Source organism: Loxodonta africana, chromosome 21 (assembly GCF_030014295.1).
Source record: "Loxodonta africana isolate mLoxAfr1 chromosome 21, mLoxAfr1.hap2, whole genome shotgun sequence".
NCBI lineage: Eukaryota > Metazoa > Chordata > Mammalia > Proboscidea > Elephantidae > Loxodonta > Loxodonta africana.
The window spans coordinates 21,162,222-21,176,375 of NC_087362.1; the positions used below are offsets into that span (position 1 = coordinate 21,162,222).

Sequence of the window (14,154 nt, forward strand, 5' to 3'; positions counted from 1 at the left end):
TCAAGGGAAATCTTTTCTTTACCATAAGCTCTTGAGGAAAATAAAATAGCAAAACATGTCTAGGTACCCGATGTATTTATTTTCTAATAGAATGCAGTCCTGGGCTGGTGCCCGATTAACGTGCTCTGCTGTTTACTGAAAGCTTGGAGGTTTTAGTCCACCCAGAGGCACCTCAGAAGAAAAACCTGGCGATTTGCTTCCGAAAGGTCACAGCCATTGACAACACTGTGGAGCACAGTTCTGTTTCGAAACACGTGGGGTCACCATGAGTCAGAGTGGACACGGTGTCAACTTTTAGTTTTTTTTTTTTTTTTTTAAGCAGGAATAAGTGATGACAAATGCTTTTTAAAATCTTATAAATGAAGCCTAATCGAGATCGGAGTCAGTTTGCTACCGCTATTGGTAGAACAAAGCTTATGCGGTTCTCTCAGTTTTAATGGACAGCAGGTAGTATAGATTGTGCTTTTGATTTGACGCTTCCCGGAGAATCCTTCCTGCCTGGAACACAGTAGCTATGTCTGGGTTATATAACATCCCCACTATTAACAACACGTAGTCACAGACATCAGTTTTCACTCCTAATAAAGTACTATTCTTAATCACGTTTAAGTCTGCTACAGTGTGAAGAAATCAGGAGCATTTAATAGTATTCATAATCGGCAGAATGTTTGATACCCAGGAAAATCTAAGACCGTATGGAAATGTTTCAGACACAAAAACAATTTTACTGGTGCTAAAATACAAAATAAAATATGAATAATCAAAATTAAATATTTAAGAGGGGCACATATGCTGACATCATTCATTTTTAAATAGATTTATAAAATTTAATTAAATATCATGAATTATGGGGTTCCAAGGTCTGATTTGGCAATAATTCTTTTTTGCCAAATGATTTCAGATAAATCATTGGCAATTTTAAGTTAAATGAGTCAATCCTTGGCAAAAGAAAATAAACTTGTAAAATTTTAAAAATGCTTTCAAAGGTTTAGTACATAAAATGTTCTTTTTAATTTATATTTATACTGTAGGTTAGGGCCTCCAAAAATAAATTTCTTGGGCTTATGGAAGGCACTGAAATTTCTAGTGCAAGTCTCACTGTATGTGATCTTCTCTGAGTGATTCTGCAAATCTAGAATGTGGGTATGCGGTCCTTGGGCGGACCCCTCACTGATATTTTATACTGTGCGTTTGTAGGCAAAGAGATTCTGCTTTAGCGTAATAAAAATTCCTCAGAATTAGTAGTACCAGATTTGCCACCTAATAACTATGATTTGAACATGGTTACATAATTTCTCCAAGCTAAAAAAAAATTTTTTTTTCATAAGGAGAACTAACATTCTGGTGTTTAGTTAAATAAATATTTTCAATAAATGTTAATTAGCCTCTCTTAGCACTCATCCTCATAATGTGAATTTAGTAGCCTCCAGTGGTTCCTGAAGGGAAAAGAGAGGGGAAGAGAGAGAAGGAAATAAAAATAAGAATTTTCATTTGCGGGGTTAAAAAGTCAAATGGTAGAGAACGGAATACCATGAAAGTCAGCAATCAGCCTTCTTCCCAATCTCTTTTTATCCTCCCCTCTGAGTCAGAGTCATCATTTTTCATCGTTTTCAGCCCCCATCTCCTGCATGATAACTCGGTTGTGAAATAGCTAATTATAAATTCAAACATTAGCTTTCGATTTTCTGTTTGGAGGAAGGAGAGTATAATTCATTTCCCAATACAATTATATAAAAAAAAAAAAAATTTTTTTTTTTAAACATACCGTTAATTTTCCTCTGGTCACATCAGCAATTTAAAAAACAAAAACACGTTAGGAAAACAAACAACACAAAAATCAAACAGCTTAACCCTCTGTTTTTAGTTCCTTGGAAAGTATCTGTTGCCTCTTCATTTTGTATCACTAAAAAAAAAAAAAAAAAGCCCATTGCCGTCAAATCAATTCCAACTCCTAGCAACCCTATAGGGCAGGGTAGAACTGCCCCATAGCGTTTCCAAGGAGTGCCTGGTGGATTTGAACTGCCCTTTTGGAATCGACTCCATAGCACTGTTTTTTTGCAGCCATAACACTTAACCACTATACCGCCAGGGTTCCCTTTGTATCATTAGGACATTGGAATTACCACACTTCATTCTGCCTCTTGTCTTCCGCCTACCTATGTGTACCAGTGATGACTGGTATAATTGATAACATTTACGTTAGGTTCTATAGCCACAGTTAAGTCTTCTGTGAATTCTTTATAAGGTGAGTCAAGTTAATATCAAATGCCTTTACAATACGAAGACTATGTAAATATAGTTCAATAAAGAGTAAGAATTTGAGCTACTTTTACATCTGTACCAATGCATTCTTCCTTTCTCACTTAGTGGAGAATATTACTTGCATCAATTTTAAATGCATTCTACCATTTCATAGTTTAACTGCCTTTATCATGACTACAAGTTATTACAAGCTGTCAGTTCTTCCACAATCCTATCAAACAATGATCTTTCCCCAACACGCACACCCAATTTTTCCCTCCCCCAGAGCCCCCATCATTAAATGAGTTGCACAGCTTCTTAGTTTTTCATGAGTGGAACCCTTCTTTGTGGAATTTCATGCCTTTATTTTTCTTGGTTTTCTCCAGTTTTGCGGTAGCCCTTTCTCATGGTGGATGGAATACAGAATCTTAGTTCTTGCATATCAAAATTGTCTTTACTCTGCCCTCTTTGATTGATAGTTGAATAAATATGGAATACTAGATTGGAATTCATTTTTTCTCAGAAATTTTTACTAATGATTATCGGGATGCCAAGCTGATTCTTTGGCCTTTGTGGGTAATTTTTTGTTTAATTGGTGGTTTTATGCCTTCCTGAATGCTCTTAAGATTTTTGTATTGAGTATTCTAAAAATTTCTTTAAAATGTCTTGGTGTGTGTGAGTGTAATTCATTCATCTGAGAATTCAGTCATCCCTCTTTCTCTGAGAACTATATCCTTCAGTAGTTATAAGAATTATTTTCTATATTTTAAAATAATTTCATCTGCTCTAATTTTTTTGATCCCTCTTTCAATAATTTCTATGAGTCAGATATTGGACTCCTTAAACTGAGTTTCTGTGTCACCTATCGTCTCACTTATATTCTCCTGTTCTAGTCTCCCTTCTTGTTTTTATTCTACATTCTGGAAGGATTTTTTGGCTTTATCTCCACCCATTCTATTACATGTTTTATTTTGTCAAATACGTGTGTTTGCACATATATATATGTATATATATATATATATATATACATATAGGCTCACTATGAGTGGGAATCGACTCGACGGCAATGGTTTTTTTATATATACGTATATATACACATATGTGTATACATATATGTCTTATTATCTAGTGCTGCTGTAACAAAAATACTGCAAGTATGGCTTTAATGAACAACTATTTATTTTTATTTATTTTTCCAGAGTTTAGGAGACTAGAAAGCTGAATTCAGGATGCAGGCTCTGGGGAAGATCCTTGTTTCTTAGGGTTCTCTTTCCTGTTTTCTTGGAAATCTCCATATGGCTTGGCTTTCCTCATCTCTGCTTCTCTTTTAATCTCTTTCATATCTCAAAAGAGATTGACTCGAGACACACCCTACGCTAATTCTGTCTCACTAACATAAGAAAACACATTCGCAAATGGGATTATAGCCACAGATATGTCATTGTTGGTGCCCGCGGAGTCGGTTCCAACTCATAGTGACCTTGTATACAGCACAACAGAATGCTGCCTGATCCCGTGCCATCCTCAAATCATTGCTATCTTTGAGCCCAGTGGCGTCACTAGAGGGGTACGGGGAGGGAGGGGGTGCGGACCGCACCAGGGTGACACTGTCAGAGGAGTTAACACCAAAATGACTGTCTATAAAATTTTAGTGCAGTGTTTCAAGGTGAAATTTATTATTTATAGAAATATCCTTGTAGTTAGTTATAACAAACAAAAAAAAGTTTTGTAAACTGTTGTAGGGAAATAACATCACGAAGTTTAGTAAAGCAAAAAAAAAAAAGTTTTATTTGGCATATATTCAAAAAGGCCAAAGTGGGAGCGGATAAGCGTGCTGCTACAGCCATGTCTGCCCGAGTTCAGAGAATGTTACAGAACAGGCAAGAGTGGGAAAACGGACAAGCACGCAGCCACAGCCATGTCTGCCTGAGTCCAAAAAATATTACAGTCATCAGTATATATTAACTTTACAAAATGGGCAAAACCATTGAAAGCTTCATCTTTTCACAGATTGGCTAGAAACTATGATCCTATATTTTGTACTGTCTTAACAGTCATTGGTACAGGTCTCAGTAAAGACAGTCAGGAGGGTCCTCACTGGTCCAACAAGTCTTCTATTCACTATATGTTAACAGAAAAAGATAAGAGTGGAAAGTCTCGTGTGTTCTTTTTCATTGGCTTTATGTGCACAGTTCCCTAAAAGATAGTTTCCAAGATTATCCTATCTATTGTCTCTATCTCAGGGCCAGTTGATGTGTTCTTGTGAGTCCTTGTGGACCCAGCTCCAGCTGGGTCACATTCTCTACACTCAAGGGCAAGGAATAATGATTCCAATATTATTTTCTAAATCAAAACGCAGTTTACGTATATCAATATCCCTACAGAAACAAGGATAAAACTCTATGCTAATTTGCTTTTTGAACCTTCTAAAGCACTCCGGTCAGAGCTGTCATTATTACTCAATTACAACGATGCTTTGAATCACATGGTTTCACCTGCACGTGCTACAAGTACGAACTGTTGTTTTCCTTGCTGCCGGTGGTTTTATAGTCACTGATATTGTCAAATTTTCTGGTGTTTTAGCTACAATATTGTGGTAATGATATTGCTCTATAATTTCCACATTATAGAACAATATCATTAATATCACACACAAGCAAAATTTTGCTGAAGATCATTCAAAAACGGCTGCAGCAGTGTATCGACAGGGAACTGACAGAAATTCAGGCCGGTTTCAGAAGAGGACGTGGAACCAGGGATATCATTGCTAATGTCAGATGGATCCTGGCTGAAAGCAGAGAATACCAGAAGGATGTTCACCTGTGTTTTATTGACTATGCAAAGGCATTTGACTGTGTGGATCATAACAAATTATAGATAATATTGCAAAGAATGGGAATTCCAGAACGCTTAATTGTGCTCATGAGGAACATTTACATAGATCAAGAGGCAGTTGTTGGGACAGAACAAGGGGATACTGATTGGTTTAAAGTCAGGAAAGGTGTGCATCAGGGTTGTATTCTTTCACCATACCTATTCAATCTGTATGCTGAGCAAATATTCCGAGAATCTGAACTATATGAAGAAGAACAGGGCATCAGGATTGGAGGAAGACTCATTAACAACCTGCTTTATGCAGATGACACAACCTTGCTTGCTGAAAGTGAAGAGGACTTGAAGCACTTACTAATGAAGATCAAAGACCACAGCCTTCAGTATGGACTGCATCTCAACATAAAGAAAACAAAAATCCTCACAACTGGACCAATGAGCAACATCATGATAAATGGAGAAAAGCTTGAAGTTGTCAAGGATTTCATTAATACTTGGATCCACAATCAACAGCCACGGAAGCAACAGTCAAGAAATCAAAAGACGCATTTCATTGGGCAAATCCGCTGCAAAGGACCCCTTCAAAAGTGTTGAAAAGCAAAGCTGTCACCTTGAAGACTAAGGTGCACCAGACCCAAGCCGTGGTATTTTCAATCGCATCATATGCATGTGACAGCTGGACGATGAATAAAGAAGACCGAAGAAGAGTTGATGCTTTTGAATTGTAGTGTTGGCAAAGAACATTGAATTTACCATGGGCTGCCAAAAGAATGAGCGAATCTGTCTTAGAAGAAGTACAACCAGCATGCTCCTTAGAAGCAAGGATGGCGAGACTGCGTCTTGCATACTTTGGACATGTTGTCAGGAGGGATCAGTCCCTGGAGAAGGACATCATGCTTGGCAGAGTACAGGGTCAGCGGAAAAGAGGAAGACCCTCAATGAGGTGGATTGACACAGTGGCTGCAACAATGAGCTCAAGTATAACAACAATTGTAAGGATGGCTCAGGACCGGGCAGTGTTTCGTTCTATTGTGCATAGATAGGGTCGCTATGAGTCGGAACCGACTCAATGGCACCGAACAACAACAACATTGTGGTAATTACTATTTGTGAATTTATATTAGTAACTTTTTTTTTTGAGAATTAACTAATAATTAAAGGAAAAGGAGAAAAATCAATAAAAGTTTTTGCTGCATTATAATGTTGTTAACTAATGATGTAATTCAATGTAGAAAGATTTTACAAAAACATTTTGTTGTTAGTATATATGAATAAAAAAAAATAATAATAATAATCTGCAGCCCTGGTGGTGTGATGGTTAAGAAAGAGCTTGGCTGCTAACCAAGAGGTCTGCAGTTCAAATGCACCAGCTGCTCCTTGGAAACCCTATGGGGCAGTTCCTACTCTGTACTATAGGGTCACTATGAGTTGAACCTGACTTGACAGCACCTAACAGCAACAATACCAGTATTCAGATAATCTAAGAAGTATTACATTTAATCAGTTTACAACTATATTTATCACATATTATTCTATGATTAAAGTTGATAGTAAACATTACTAAGGATTCTGCATGCCCTGCTATGGGAGGAGGTCCATGGCAGCAGGTAACACCATGAATTACTGCACTGGGTGACACCAACCCTAGTGACACTGTTAAGCCCATTGCTCAGCCACTGTGTCAATACCTCTCATGAAGGTCTTGCTCAGAAATGACCCTCTTTTTTTTTTTTTTTTTACCACGCATGATGTCTTTCTCTAGGGACTGGTCACCTCCTGATAACATATTCTGAGTATGTGAGATGAAGTCTTGCCATCTTCACTTCTAAGGAGCATTCTGATTGTACTTCATCCAAGACAAATTTGTTCATTCTTCTGGCAGTCCATGGTATATTCAATATTCTTCACAGAGACTGTAATTCAAATGCATCAATTTTTCTTTGGTTTTCTTATTTGTTGCCCAACGTTCACATGCATATGGGGTAATTGAAAATACCATGGCTAGGATCAGGTGCACCTTATCCTCAAAGGATATCTTTGCTTTGTAACACCAGAGAGGTCTTTTGCGGCAGATTTGCCCAATGCAGCGCACTGTGTGATTTCTTGACTGCTGCTTCCATGAACGTTGATTGTGGATCCAAGTCAAATTAACTAAAACCGCAGATATAGGGGTTAGGATTTACAACACGTTTTGGGGGGACACAATCCAGTCCGTATCATATATATACGGTCTTAATAATTATTATATTAATCAATTTTTGACACAAATTAAAAACCTTGGATTGAAATTTAGTTTTCATTTATACAACTTAATTTAAATGTGTATTTATTACACCATTGACATTTATTATTCTGGTACCCATTCCTGACAGTAAGTCTAAGTAGATCAATGAGCCCCAAGCACTGTTCAAGTTCACTACTGGCTCTTAAACTTAGGGCGGCCGTTAACTTCCTTGTCCTAGTTTCCACAGCTATAAAAAATAAAGATAATAATTCTTTCCCTAGCCTCCCAGTCTTGGTACTGAAATCAAATGTGAAACCTCATTAAAGTCATTTCATGCTGTATAAATGCGAGATGTTATTTCTAGAAAAAGTTCAGTTAGTAAAGCCATTGCAGAATATGAAGAATAGGCAGTAATTGAATTCTTCTGGAAAAGGACTGTAGCCAAGAGTCCTTTTGATGTCTGTAAATGCCTTTAGGGGGAGATCTGAGTGATCGTATTCCAGTCGGATCTGGGCTGGTTCGTCTGGAATGAAGGATTCGGTAGCCAGTGAACTAGGAATGCCTTCTGTCTTAGTTTCCTAGTGCTACTGTAATAGAAATACCACAAATGGGCGGCTTTTGAAAACAGAATTTTATTTTCTCACAGTTTAGGAAGCTAGAAGTCTGAATTCAGGACAATGACTATAGGGGAAGACTATCTCTGTGTCGTGTCCCACTGATGGCTCTGGAGGAAGATCCTTGTCTCAGCTTCTTTGGCCTCAGCATTCCTCAGTTCCTTGGTGATCTTTATGTGACTTCTATCTTTCCTTGTTTATACTTGCTTGTCTCTGTGTCTGTCTGCTCTGTCAAAGATCTCTTTGTGGAAGGTGATTACATTACCTTATATTACAGTAAAGCATAGCACATTACATTATATCCACAGGTATGAAACCAAAACAAACCCATTGCCAGCAAGTCAATTCTGACTCATGGCAACCCCATGTGTGTAAAGTAGAAGTACACTCTATTGGGTTTCCAAGGCTGTGGCCTTTTGGAAGCAGGCCTTTTTTCCCAGGCACCTCAGGTGGGTTTGAATCACCAACCTTTTGGTTACCAGTTGAGTGCCTCTTGGCGCCACCTCGTAACTTCTATCCAAAGGATTAGGGGTTAGAATTCCAACACATATATTTTGGGGACACAATTGAAACGATAATACCATCCTATAAACAATGTTATATTTCAAAATTATATAAGCTACATATTTCCTTTTTTAACACGGACAGTTTGCCCCATGATTTACAAGATAATGATAATAATAATGGCACCGTAATGGCCTCTCTAAAAAAAATAACGGAAGTGAAATCTGTCTCGGTGAGTAATCTCTATCATGGGCGTTGTCAGCTGTTGTAGAGTATGTAGTGGCATATACTTTAGTTTATTACTCAATAAGATCTCTGTGAAATGTTTTTAATTGGCAATAAACATTAGACTTGAAGACGTAAGACTCCATTAAAGTCAAGAAGATGTCTAATATAGGTTTTGTTATTGTCTTCTGAAGATGTGTTTTGCTAACATTGTATATCTCTGCTATGATGATCATCTCATCATTATAATCATGTGTTAATAAAACGGAAGTTTATAAGCTTTGAGTGAAGCAGTGCTTGAATTGTTTGCTTTAAACTGGAGTATGCTATTTGTTCATTTCCTTTGAGGTTACTGAGTTAGTTTGCTAGCGTGATTAACACCTTGACTCTGAAGTCTAACTTTCTGGATTCAAAACTTGGCTCTGTCACTTGTCTCTCTGACCTCCAGCAAGTTCTTCAGCTCTCTTTGACTCAGTTTCTTAACCTTTTTTAAGTGGGAGCAAGAGTAATATATACCTCGTAGAGTTGTTAAGAATATTAAATGTGTTCTTGTAAAGTACATAGGGTTGCTAGGAGTCGGGATCAACTCAATAGCAACAGGTTTGGTTTGTTTATGCGGTATAAGCTGCTATTATCATTAATATCACAGGAGTCTTATCCCTAAAATATTTCATTATAATAAATGCATAACCTTATATTGAAACTTAAGCTTAGGTGTTATACTGTAAGTATATATAAGGTCTCACATTTGGATAAATTTGAAAATACTATTATGCTTAATGGAAAACCTGGTGGTGGTGTAGTTAAGTGCTATAGCTGCTAACCAAAAGATTGGCAGCTCGAATCCATTAGTTGCTCCTTGGAAGCTCTGTGGGGCAGTTCTACTGTGTCCTATAGGGTCACTATGGGTTGGAATCAACTTGACAGCAATGGGTTTACCATACCTAATCTAATTTTCTGGAAACCCTGATGGCATAGTGGTTAAGTGCTATGGCTGCTAATCAAAGGATCAGCAGTTCGAATCCACCAGGTGTTCCTTGGAAACTCTACTGGACAGTTCTACTCTGTCCTATAGGGTTGCTATGAGTCGGAATCGACTTGACACTGCTGTTTTTTTTTTTATTATTATTATTAATATGCTACTTAGGTTATAAGTTTAAAAATAATGTAAGTTCATAATATCATTATATATGCAGGGTGAGCATTATATTACTAAACTCAAATTTGCTAACACAATAAAATATTCTGCGCCGACTTGCTCGACAAGATCTTTTGTTGTTCTTTTAGTATATATTTATTGAATAAAACTGTGCTCTTGGCTGGATGTTATTGTTGAAAAAACACAAGATGGACAAAGGAAAAGGGGAATTCAAATTTATTTTTAAATTTTTCTCTAAATTAGGAAATGCATTCACATGATTTAATTTTGAAAAGTATAAATGCGTATGTATAGTTTAACAATAGTGAAAGCAAACAAATATGTGTATGATATGTATGTATTTATGTAAGCATGTTTGTGTATAGGTATCTTATGTGTGTATATATAGCTGTATACATGTTTATATGCATATGCATCTATATGACCATATGCACATATATTCATATATGTAATAAAGCATATATGGGGCACAGTTACAGATACTTCTTAGATATAATCAAACACCTCGCAGGATTGGATTTCAGGGTTTGAAGGATTAAGACCATAGTCTCGTGGGACATCTTGGTCAATTGGCATATAGTTCATAAAGTTATGTTCTACATCTTAGTTTGATGAGTAATGTCTGGGATCTTAAAAGCTTGCAAGCAGCCATCTTTAGGTACGATTATTGGTCTCTACTTGTCCGGAGCAAAAGTGAAAGAAGGACACCATTGAGGCCAGGAGAAATAAATGGTGCCTGGCTACCACTACCAACCATTCTAATCAGGGCCATAATAGACGAACCCTGGTAGAATGGGAGGTAAATGTGAAACAGAACCAATTACTTAAAAAAAAAAAAAAGACCTACTGGCCTAATTGAGACTGGATGACTCCCTTATACTACTGCCCTGAGATAACTCTTCAAACATTGAACCAAAACTAACCCCTGAAGTCACCTCATAGCTTAATAACAAATAGGCTCAAAAAATAATGAATGTCACCCATAAGTACTGTGCGCCTTTAAAAAATCACCTATATGAGACGAAACAGTCGGCAATTACTTTAAAACAAAGATGATAATATAAGGGGACAGGGAAACTAGATTAATGGAAACGAACAAGCAGAATAGAAATAATGAGAATATTCACACATTGTGAAGAATGTAACCAATGTCATGAACGCCTTGTGTAACACTAGTTGAATGGGAACCTAAACGACTGTATAATCCTTCACCAAAAACATAATAAAATATTATTTTTTAAAAAAGTATAAATGTGTGTATAGTGAAAAGTTTCCCACCACTTTAGTTCCCACTTCCCAATTCCTGTTAAATAGGTGATAATGTTTCAATCCCTTATGTATGTTTCCAGAAATATTTTAGATATATATAAGTAAATGAGTTTTTTCTTCCTTTTTATACAAATGGAAGCATAATAAACAAACTTTTGTGCTCCTCTCTGATTTTCACCCAAAGCTATATTTTAAATATAGCCCTGTATCAGTTCATACTGAGTCTCTTCAATTTATTAATTATTCATATAGCTCAGTTGGGTGGATATATCTAATTAATATCACCAGACTACTGTTGATGGACAGTTTTGTTGTTAGTAAACTTTCTATTACAAGAAAATGTTGAATAAGATGGCACATGTAAAATGAATCTGTCATCCAGAAGCTGTAACCCCTAATACGCCTTGCTTGCTTTCTTCTCATCAGTTATACCTGAGTGATAAATTTTCCTAAGTGTATTTGTTAGGTGAAATGGTAGATACATTTGTAACTAATTCATAAAAGATTGTATTGTTTTGTCCTTATTTTGAATATTAACACATTTATATAGCATGCAATATAAAATGAAAACAAAAAACAGATGAACGGTAAAAATAAGAGCCCTTCACTCCACTTTTGCCTAGACATGAAGTCCCCCTAATGGAAATTAATTAGTCAGATCAATTTTGTCTGTATCCTTCCAGAAAGATACCAAAACCAAACCTATTGCGATTGAGTCAATTCCAATTCATGGCAACTCCATGTATTACAGAGTAGACTGAGCGCCATGTGGTATTCTTGGCTATAATCTTTTTTAGGGAATCAGATCACCAAGCCTTTCTTCCCTGGCAGAGCTGGGTGGGTTCAAACTGCCAACATTTCAGTAGCACCCAAGTGCGCACCATTTGCCACCTCCCCCAAGGAACCTTCCAGGGAGATAAGTGTTGCATATATGTTGTTGTGTGCCATTCATGTGATTCTGACTTACAGCAACTCCATGCGACAGAGTAGGATTGCCCCATGGGGTTTCCAGGCTATAATTTTTACAGGAGCAAATCACTGGGTCTTTTCTTCTGTGGAGCTGCTGGTGGAATTGAATTGCTGCCTTTTTGGTTAACAGCCGAGGGCTTAATCATTGCACCACCAGGGTCCGTTGGTATTTATATAAGCATGTATATATATGTGTTGGAAACCCTGGTGGAGTAATGGTTAAGAGTTTGGCTGCTAACCAGAAGGTCAGCAGTTCGAATCCACCAGGCGCTCCCTGGAAACTCTATGGAGCAGTTCTACTCTGTCCTGTAGTGTCACTATGAGTCAGAATTGACTCAAGAGCAGTGGGTTTGGTTTGGAGTTTGGTATATGTGTTTAGAAAAATTTCTCTTATTAAGGAGATCTTTGTTTTCTTCTGCATAGTAGTGTATGGATTCCTTTACACAGAGAACCCAGACTAGTGTATAAATACTCATATTTGGAACACGCTATTTATTGCCTCATCACTCATATTCAGCCTTCGTGAATGTTATTAGTAAAAGTGATGCTTTCTCTGACATTCATTATAGCTTGTTGTTTTCCCTCGATGAAAGGATAGCAACATATTCTGTACATTTCTCTGACACTGGCCAAGTAATTTTCAAACCTGCTACCACCTACCTCTACCCTTGGTACACACAGCCATTCTGGAATTTTCTTTTACCGTCTTCCTAGGACTTGCCTTTACGTCTTTCTCCGATAGCTCTCATTTCCCATAACTTAGCCCCCACCTCCTTCTTGGATTTCTCTCTGGCGTATCACATTTTCTAGTATCTCCCAGGAAAAAGATTATGTGAGTGGTTAATTTTTTTGAAACTATATGTTTAAAATTTTCTTTAGCTTACTCATCCATCTGATTTTTCCAGGTATAGGGTTTTCAGTGGAAATTAGAAGTAATTTCTCAATTCTTTTTCTGCCTTCCAAGGTTGCTATTGAAAAATCTGAAGGCATTCTGATTCTCTATTTTTGTAAATGACAACATTTGTAACCCTCCTCCACGGAAGATTATAGTCTCTTCATTTATGTTTTTAAATGTCCAATAATTTGCTAGTGTGGGTCATCCATTTAATAACTACTAAGAAGACCCTTTTAAATTGGAATATTATTTATGTTAGGGCTTGGCTATTGTCTTGAGTTATATTATATTGCAATGTATTATATCATGGTATATTATATTTTACAATACATATTAAAATGAAATGTATATACTATTGAACACAATAGTATATTAAATATAATATGCCATGATAGCATTGGGCAAGTTATTATTTTTAACAAAATGAGCAAGAAGAGCTTAAGGAAATTTGTCAGTTGAGGAAATTGTACATTTCCAACATGCTCAGAAGTTAGGTCTGGAGTAAGAGTCTCCATTAAACAATATAAGTTTTTTTTAATATATTTTCAAAATATTTTGGGAGTAAATTACACAATTTCATGTACTATATGTTAACATTCAAACAAACAAACTTGTCGCATTAAGTTGATTGATTCATGGCAACCCTATGTGTGTCAGAGTAGAACTGAACTCCATAGCGTTTTCAATGGCTATGACCTTCTGGAAGTAGATTGCCAGGTCTTTCTTCTGTGGCATATCTGGGTGGATTCAAACCTTCAACTTTTTGGTTAGTAGCCAAGTGCTTAACCATTTGTGCCACCTACACACTGCCATCAAGTCAATTCTGACTCATAGCGATCCTATAAAGGACTCCTATATTAACATTATGCATTGTTAAATTATGCATCTTATCAGGGCCCTGGTGGCATAATGGTTAAACATTCAGCTGCTAACCAAAAGGTTGGCAGTTCAAATACACCAGCTGCTCCTTGGAAACCCTATGAGGCAGTTCTACTCTGTCCTGTAGGGTCACTATGAGTCGGAAACAACTCGGAGGCAATGGATTTTTTTTGGCGTATATGTGTGTGTGTATATATATGTAGATATGTTTTTTTTTATGTATGTACATATATATATACATATACATTTATATACACACACAGCTATACTATAACAAAAGTGTTCAGTACAAAAATACTACAACTTAATACATATGAAGTTAAAAATAAGGATCTTGGACAAA

The 14,154-nt window shown here is 36.7% G+C and overlaps 1 protein-coding gene across 1 annotated transcript in view; it reads left to right on the forward strand.

The window, feature by feature from the left end:
• SPOCK3 (SPARC (osteonectin), cwcv and kazal like domains proteoglycan 3) overlaps positions 1-14,154 on the forward strand; it is a 514,066-nt gene that overhangs the window by 454,895 nt on the left and 45,017 nt on the right. The gene's annotated exons all lie outside the window — the stretch shown is intronic.